The sequence below is a fragment of the Oncorhynchus nerka genome, linkage group LG10 (genome assembly GCF_034236695.1).
Source record: "Oncorhynchus nerka isolate Pitt River linkage group LG10, Oner_Uvic_2.0, whole genome shotgun sequence".
In the NCBI taxonomy this organism is placed as follows: domain Eukaryota; kingdom Metazoa; phylum Chordata; class Actinopteri; order Salmoniformes; family Salmonidae; genus Oncorhynchus; species Oncorhynchus nerka.
In genome coordinates this window covers 36,291,415-36,299,519 of record NC_088405.1, presented here as the reverse complement: position 1 = coordinate 36,299,519, position 8,105 = coordinate 36,291,415, and the positions used below count along the sequence as shown (strand labels likewise).

The 8,105-nt window shown below is 43.4% G+C and overlaps 1 long non-coding RNA gene across 1 annotated transcript; it reads left to right on the top strand.

Moving 5' to 3' along the window:
- The first annotated feature begins 5,394 nt into the window (after positions 1-5,394).
- On the top strand, positions 5,395-7,482 carry LOC135573563 (uncharacterized). The gene is made up of 3 exons (XR_010464785.1): positions 5,395-6,066; positions 7,202-7,309; positions 7,409-7,482. It is a non-coding gene; the product is annotated as an uncharacterized LOC135573563 (long non-coding RNA).
- Positions 7,483-8,105: the final 623 nt, after the last annotated feature.

The following is an 8,105-nucleotide window of genomic DNA, read 5'->3' as shown; positions in this document are numbered from 1 at the left end:
AGCAAACAAAGGGCCAGCGAACTGCCTCCTCACAGGCCCTACGATTGTGCCATCAACCACCTGCCCGGCACTACTCCTCCGAGAGGAGAGCTGTATTCTCTCTTAAGGAGGCCCTGGTGGCTGATTTCATTCGGCCGTTCACGTCACCTGCAGGAGCGGGTTTTTTCTTTGTTGGCACGAGGGATGGGGGAGTATGTCCCTGTATCGATTACTGGGGTTTGAATAACATTACCATCAAGAACCGTTACCTCTGACATCATTGGCTTTTGAGGGACTCCAGGGAGCTACGGTTTTCTCAAAATTGGATTTACAAATCGGGTATAATCTGGTGCGCATCAGACAGGGAGATGAGTGGACATTATGAGTACCATGTCATGCCGTTTGGACTTACTAATGCTCCAGCCATTTTCCAGGCCCTGGTCAATGATGTGCTGCGCAACTTCCTTCACCAGTTTGTGTTTGTATACCTGGATGACATCCTCATCTTCTCCAGGTTCATTGTTGAACACGTCCAGCATGTTCGCCAGGTCCTTCAAAGACCCCTTTCTCACCACTTGTTCATGAAGGCCAAAAAGTGTGGGTTTCACGTTCCTCAGATCTCCTTCCTGGGGTACATCGTAGCTCAGGGCTGTGTACGGATGGACTCCCAAAAGGTAGAAGCGATGGTCAACTGGCCACAGCCCAGCACTGTCAAGCAAGTCCAGCGTTTTTGGGGTTTTGCTAACTTCTACCACAGATTTGTGAAATACTTTAGTTCTGTGGCTGCGCCATTGACAGTGCTCACCAAGGGCTCGGCTGGGCATGTAAGCTGGACCTCTACTGCTGAGAAGGCGTTCCAAGACCTGAAACGTCGGTTTTCTTCTGCACCCATTCTCGTTCATGCGGATCCTTCTCTATCTTCGTGGTAGAGGTGGATGCCTCTGACGTTGGCTCTGACATTGAGGAGGATTTGGTGGCCCTCTGAACTTCGTGGATGCCTATCCGACATGCGCCCAGAACAAGACTCCTAATCAGCAGTCTCTGGGGCTTCTTCATCCTCTGCCAACACCTTCTTGACCATGGTCTCATCTCTCCATAGATTTCATCACGGGTCTTCCATCTCATCTCTCCTTGCCGCCGGACCTGGAAGAGGCTCAGCGCTCCTGAGGTCCTCAGCTCGGGTTCAACAACAGGTCAACCATCATCGCCGCTCGAGTCCCCCCTGCGTCCAGGCCAGATGGTCTGGTTTTCTACTAGGGATCTGCCACCCCTGTACGTTGGGCCATTCAAGTTTCTATGGCGCATCAATCCAGTGGCCTATTGTCTTTGTCTTCCCTGGTCCATGAGGATTCATCCCACCTTCCACATCTCCAGACTCAAGCCTGTGAAGTTCATTCCTCTGGTTTTGGGCACTCGTCCTCCACCTCCGCCTCGCATGATAGCGGGACAGCCAGCCTACACGGTGTGACGCATCCTCTCCAGTCATTAGTTCCGGTGTGGACTCAGCATCTCATGGACTGGGAGGGTTATGGTCCTGAGGACTCATTCGGGACTTCCATCCCCATTCAGTTACCCCAGGAGCCGTTCCTTGGGAGGACACCTTTATCTTGTTTCTTGTTTCTAATACCTAGGATAGGATAAAGTAATCCTTCTCACCCCCTCCCCCCCTTAAAAGATTTAGATGCACTATTGTAAAGTGGCTGTTCCACTGGATGTCATAAGGTGAATGCACCAATTTGTAAGTCGCTGTTAAATGTTAAATGTTAAATGTAGTTTCCAGGTTACCCTGATTGTTTTTATTGGGTTGGTTTGGTTTGATTGTCCTCTCTGTTCAGCTGGTTGCCTGGCTATTTAGGTTCCTCTGTTGGCCTGTATCCTTGCTTAGGTCTTATTTTTGTTTAGTGCACTCTTGTGCGGTTACCTTGTTTCTGTCAAGACTTTTAAGTAAAGATCTGGATTTACCCTTACCTCTGCTTGCTGTGTTTCTCTGTGCCTGGGTTCGAGTTCATACAAGCATCATTGTAACATAGGTATTGTCCTGTCAAGTAAAACATGGATTTCCTGTTGAGAAAAAAATGCCACAAATGTCAAACCCCTCGCCAGATTGTGAATAGACCAGGTATGATTGAAGAATGTTGCAGGTGTTAAACATGGGCTTGCAGCTTTTGACTGCTCTATTGTCAACACTTTAATCAAATCAGTAGGCCTATCATGACATTTAGGCAACACTGCCGTGTCACTTTAGTGGTCACTGGCTTGTCTAGACATTGGCTTCGAATCCTAAGAAAATAAAACAAGATCTTTGGATTACTTTGTCTGATGCGATACCATGGACATAGACAGTGCATTCCTTGACTTTTTTTCCCACATTTTGCTACATGACAGCCTTATTCTAAAATGGATTAACCTCTAGCATCGAGCAATCCCGTATCCGGGAGCGTAATTATAGCCTCAAGCTCATTACCATAACGCAACGTTAACTATTCATGAAAATCGCAAATGAAATGAAAGAAATATATTCACTCACAAGCTTAGCCTTTTGTTAACAACACTGTCATCTCAGATTTTCAAAATATGCTTTTCAACCATAGCTACACAAGCATTTGTGTAAGAGTATTGATAGCTAGCATAGCATTAAGCCTAGCATTCAGCAGGCAACATTTTCACAAAAATACACGCAGCTGGAGATTACGCAATAATTGCAACGGAGGACACCAAGCGGCCACCTGGTAGATGTAGTCTCTTAAGGTCAATCTTCCAATGATTTGCCTACAAATACGTCACAATGCTGTCGACACCTTGGGGAAATGACAGAACGTCTAAGCTCATTCGTGACCCATACACAACCATATAAGGAGACATTGGAACACAGCGCATTCAAAATCTGGGGCACTTCCTGTATGACATTTCATCTTGGTTTCGCCTGTAGCATTAGTTCTGTGGCATTCACAGACAATATCTTTGCAGTTTTGGAAACGTCAGAGTGTTTTCTTTCCAAAGGTGTCAATTATATGCATAGTTGAGCATCTTTTCGTGACAAAATATCTTGTTTAAAACGGGAACGTTTTTTGATCCATAAATTAAAAGAGCGCCCCCTAAAAGCAAGAAGTTAAATAGTTTTTTCCCTCAACCTAAACACAATCACCCATAATGACATAGCAAAAACTGTTTTAGACATTTTTGCAAATTTATTAAAAATAATAACCTGAAATATGGTATTTGCATACTGTAAGTTTTTAGACCCTTTACTCATTACTTTTTGGAACACCTTTGGCAGAGATTACAGACTTGAATCTTCTTGGGTATGACGATACAAGCTTGGCACACCTGTATTTGGGTAGTTTCTCTCATTCTTCTCTGCAGATCCTCTAAAGCCCTGTCAGGTTGGATGGGGAACATTGCTGCACAACTATTTTCAGGTCTCTACAGAGATGTTCGATTGGGTTCAAGTCCGGGCTCTGGCTGGGCCACTCAAGGAAGTTCAGAGACTTGTCCTGAAGCCACTCCTGCGTTGTCTAGGCTGTGTGCTTAGGGTCGTTGTCTTTTTGGAAGATGAACCTTCGCCCCAGTCTGAGGTCCTGAGCACTCTGGAGCAGCTTTTCATCAAGGATCTCTCTGTACTTTGCTCCGTTTATCTTTGCCTCAATCCTGACTAGTCTCCCAGTCCCTGCCACTGAAAACCATCCCCACAGCATGATGCTTCCACCGCCGTGCTTCACTGTAGGGAGTTGGTGCCAGACGTTTGGCATGCAGGCCAAAGAGTTCAATCTTCGTTTAATCAGACAAGAGAATCTTGTTTCTCATGATCTGAGAGTCTTTATGTGCCTTTTGGCAAACTCCAAGCGGGCTGTCATGTGCCTTTTATTGAGGAGTGTCTTCCGTCTGGCCAGTATATCATAAAGCCCTGATTGGTGGAGTGTTGCAGAGATGGTTGTCCTTCTGGAAGGTTCTCCACAGAGGAGACTCTAGAGCTCTGTCAGTGACCATCGGGATCTTGGTCACCTCCCTGACCAAGGCCCTTCTACCCCGATTGCTCAGTTTGGATGGGTGGCCAGCTCTAGGAAGAGTCTTGATGGTTCCAAACTTCTTCCATTCAAGAATGGTGTAGGCCAGTGTATTCTTAAGGACCTTCAATGCTGCCAAAATGTTTTGGTACCCTTCCCCAGATTCCCCTCGACACAATCCTGTCTCAGAGCTCTACAACATTTACTTCAACCTCACTGCTTGTTGTTTGTTCTGACATGCCCTGTCAACTGTGGGACCATATATAGACAGGTGTGTGCCTTTCCAAATCATATCGAATCAATTGAATTTACTAGAGGTGGACTGCAATCATGTTGTAGAAAACATCTCAAGAATGATCAATGGAAACAGGATGCAGCTGAGTCTCTTAGAAAAGGGTCTGAATAGTTAAATCAGGTATTTCATTAAAAAAAATTAAAAAACATTTCCTAACAATTCTAAAAACCTGTTCTCACTTTGTCATTATGGGGCATTGTGTGTAGACTGCTGAGGATGTTTTTTATTGAATCCATTTTAGTATTGGCTGCAATGTAACAACATGTGTAAAAAGTCAAAGTGTCTGAATAGTTTCTGAAGACACTGTAACTACGTTGTAGGATTTATGAATAGCAAAAGGATATAGGGGATTGACTTTATTCCGTCAGTTTGGCACCTTTTATAAACTAGTCAACACTTGCTGTTAGGTTGTTAATCAAAGCACAGTGGTTTAAATAGCCTGTGCACCCGCCAATGAAACACGCCAAAGAAAATAAATGAATGTGCCACAAAATAATAATTAAGTGGCTTTCAATTGTAGCCAATAAGAGCACACAAAAGTAACACAGGTACCGAGAGGCGGGACAGACAGCAGATTGACAAACCAGCACTGTTTCCATGTCATCGATCACTTTGTGTCCAATTTATTATTGATTTTATTTCACCTTTATTTTAACAGGTAGGCAAGTTGAGAACAAGTTCTTATTTACAATTGCAACCTGAGAGAGTAATAGGATACGGCGCGTGTCAAATTTGATTGATTGCTGACCTTATGACCTGATGACCTGTACAGAATATGTGCCCCCGCCCCGCCCCCCCCTGTTCGTGTGGTCATGTGTTAGAGGGTGTTTGAACTTTTGGGGCCCATGCCCCCCCTCCACCCCCCAGTTTTATCTCCCTTATGGTTGTTATCTATGAAGCAGGAATGTCTGGGGCTATAGATAGCGCTGGGGCCTCAGCATTATAAATGTCCAGAACAAGCCATTTTTTAAGACCTGAATATTAAGCATCTAAAAATATGTCTACAAGGGGAATTCTCGGAGTGCTCTGTAGCTCATGTCACGAACCCAACGCCAAAAGCTTGGAGGATATTTTGGTAGAGGCTCCCGAATGTTTTAACGGATTTTTGTGTACAAGCGAGGGCCATATTTCGTACATATTCAACCCGGAGGAATCTACGGTTAAGATATTCACAGACAGCGTGTCCCAACCCTTTTATCGTGCAGAACCCGAGCCTTTTTCTCTAGCGCTAAGGATGCGAGAATGGCTTAAAATAAGGCTAGCTTTGTGTCAAATGGAACGTGCCCTGAGTGCTTCAAGGCTGCCAGGATATGCGTTGGAAGAACAAGTCTGTGGACGTCAGGACCTAATGGCCCTGAGAGTCACATCCATGGGTTACACCCCGGACTCCAGAGTGACAATTTTAGCATGTGAACAATTTGACAGGTCAAATGCTACGAAAACGGTCAGTCCATATGTATCCTCCAAAGCATGCAAGGATGTAAATTTTTTTCAAATAATGTTCAGTTTTAAATGGCGCGATTACCACATTTTCCGAATCCTGATGAATAAGCTGGACAGTCTTTTCGAAAATCGTGAACAATTACGACGATGGCCTAGGTTATCGTTGAGACATACCCCGGAACAACATATGTTATCGTTGAGACATACACCGGAAGAACAACAAGTTCGAAGGCGGATCTTTCCCTGGCAGGAAAGTGGACAGAGCTTCGACGGAGCGCGGAAAAGACTTTGTGATGGGGAATTGGAAACGGATAATGTTCAGGGCTAACAGGACCCCATATATCTGTAAGAAATAGTTAAAATAAATGTTGAATTATAACGTGTGTTAAAATGTAGGTGTTAATTTTTGAAAATGTATACCCCCCCATTTAACTAAGGGGTAGCGCTCTTTTCTCTCAAGCTAGGGTCTGGCGCAGACAACTGTAAGATCTGAAAAAAACATGTATTATTTTATAGTCTATTCCTACATTGGGTATGTTATGAACATTACGTTTTATTAAAGTTTGTAATAATGTACAAAGACCTGCATCCAAGGTTTTTTTATTTTTACATAAAACACGTGTGCTGCATGTTTAAATATTATTCAAATGGGTTACTTAATTCAAACATGTCTTAAAGGTTGTACGAAATATTTTGGAATTCAATAAAAGGAATGTTTAAAAACGGTATCTCACCCTTTAACTATGGGAAAAACCTATTTAACAACGTCTTCCAACTCTGTCACGAAGTAAAATAGAATCCGAGTGTTTGTGTGTGTGTGTGTGGGGGAGGGGTCTTGAGGCGGAGCAACAGGTGTGCGTGTGTGTGTGTGTGTGTGTGTGTGTGTGTGTGTGTGTGTGTGTGTGTGTGTGTGTGTGTGTGTGTGTGTGTGTGTGTGAAAATCCTAAAGTTGGGGGGTCCCAGAACTTATCTGTAGAGAACCGTTTGAAACCAAGGTGTGCACTATCATGCATAAGGCATGTCGAGATATCAGCCGAACAGCGGGGGTTAAACATAGATATCTCTAATCTGCGGCCCCCACACACCCCGTTTGCAGACAGAATGTCACGACATCCCCTCCTGTTGTTGGCGTGTAGCATACATCTCTCAAAAAACTCATTCCGAACTTTTAGATAGTTAGGGACAAAACTATTTTTTAACGTTGTCAGCATTGCTTTAGCGCAAACATAAAGGCCCGAATATTGAGCTGCACGGACAGATTAAAATAATAATAATAATATTCGGAATAAGGGAATCTCGCATAATGGATATTTCTGGAGGTGAGTAAATGAAAAAAACATATTTTAAGATTTGTTTGAATATTATTGGAATATTAAACCCTAGTTATTTGGGTATTTCAGGCCAAAAGCCCAATATAGGTTTTTCAAAAAAAAAGTGTAGATATAGCGTATAACTGTTAACATTGTCTAATGGAATCTAGGATCCCCGACATTTACGCAGCTTTTACGCGATTTACCTGATCTGGAACATGATGGGGGTTCGCAGGAGCAAAAGTCTGGCAGACAATCACCAACGGCCTTTTTTCGTTGTCAGTCCTTATAATTAAACACATACCCAAGAAATATTTATATATAAACATTTTAAAAATAGGTTGTACTATTTTTTTAACTATTTTATGTATTTACAGCCGACATACAGCCCTTTATGATAAAGGATGCGTTATGGCCAGCTGACACGCAGGACTTTGATGCAATTCTACCGTTTACTGTGGCCCAAGTACACTGCTCAGAATCAAGCCCACCCGAAAACTACTGTTGGGCCGGGAACTTGCTGCTTCATGAGCCGGCGCTCCAGGGACAAGGTATGGGACCATTATACAGTTTTGTTATTAGTTATCAGCCTTTTTATTAGTTATAGATCTGTTGATAGCCTATGTTAAAACAAGGACAAATAATGTTTTTTCAGACTGCCCGGAGACAGACCCAGCAGAATCTGGAACGCTAGAGGAAAAAGTCACACACCCCGGTTTCGGCGATTCGTCACAACAAGCGCCAAAAAAGCCGAGTATTTTAACTATGTACTGTTAATATATATTATTATAACGGAAAGGTATTTGACATTTGTATGTAGCTAACATATATATTTTTATATCTAATAACGTAATTATGTATGTATTATTTTCATTCAGACTTCGCACCGGCGAAAAACGGCACAGACGACCACATAAATCTAGAGCTGGGGGATTCCGGCGCCCCGAGCATTCCGAATGAAACACCCAAGAGACCTGTTTTTAATGACATGTCAGATGTTGATGACCAGCTATTCTGTGATGCGGCCAACCTTATAGACCCAGTCAATTCTACGGCCTCAATACCTGCAGACGA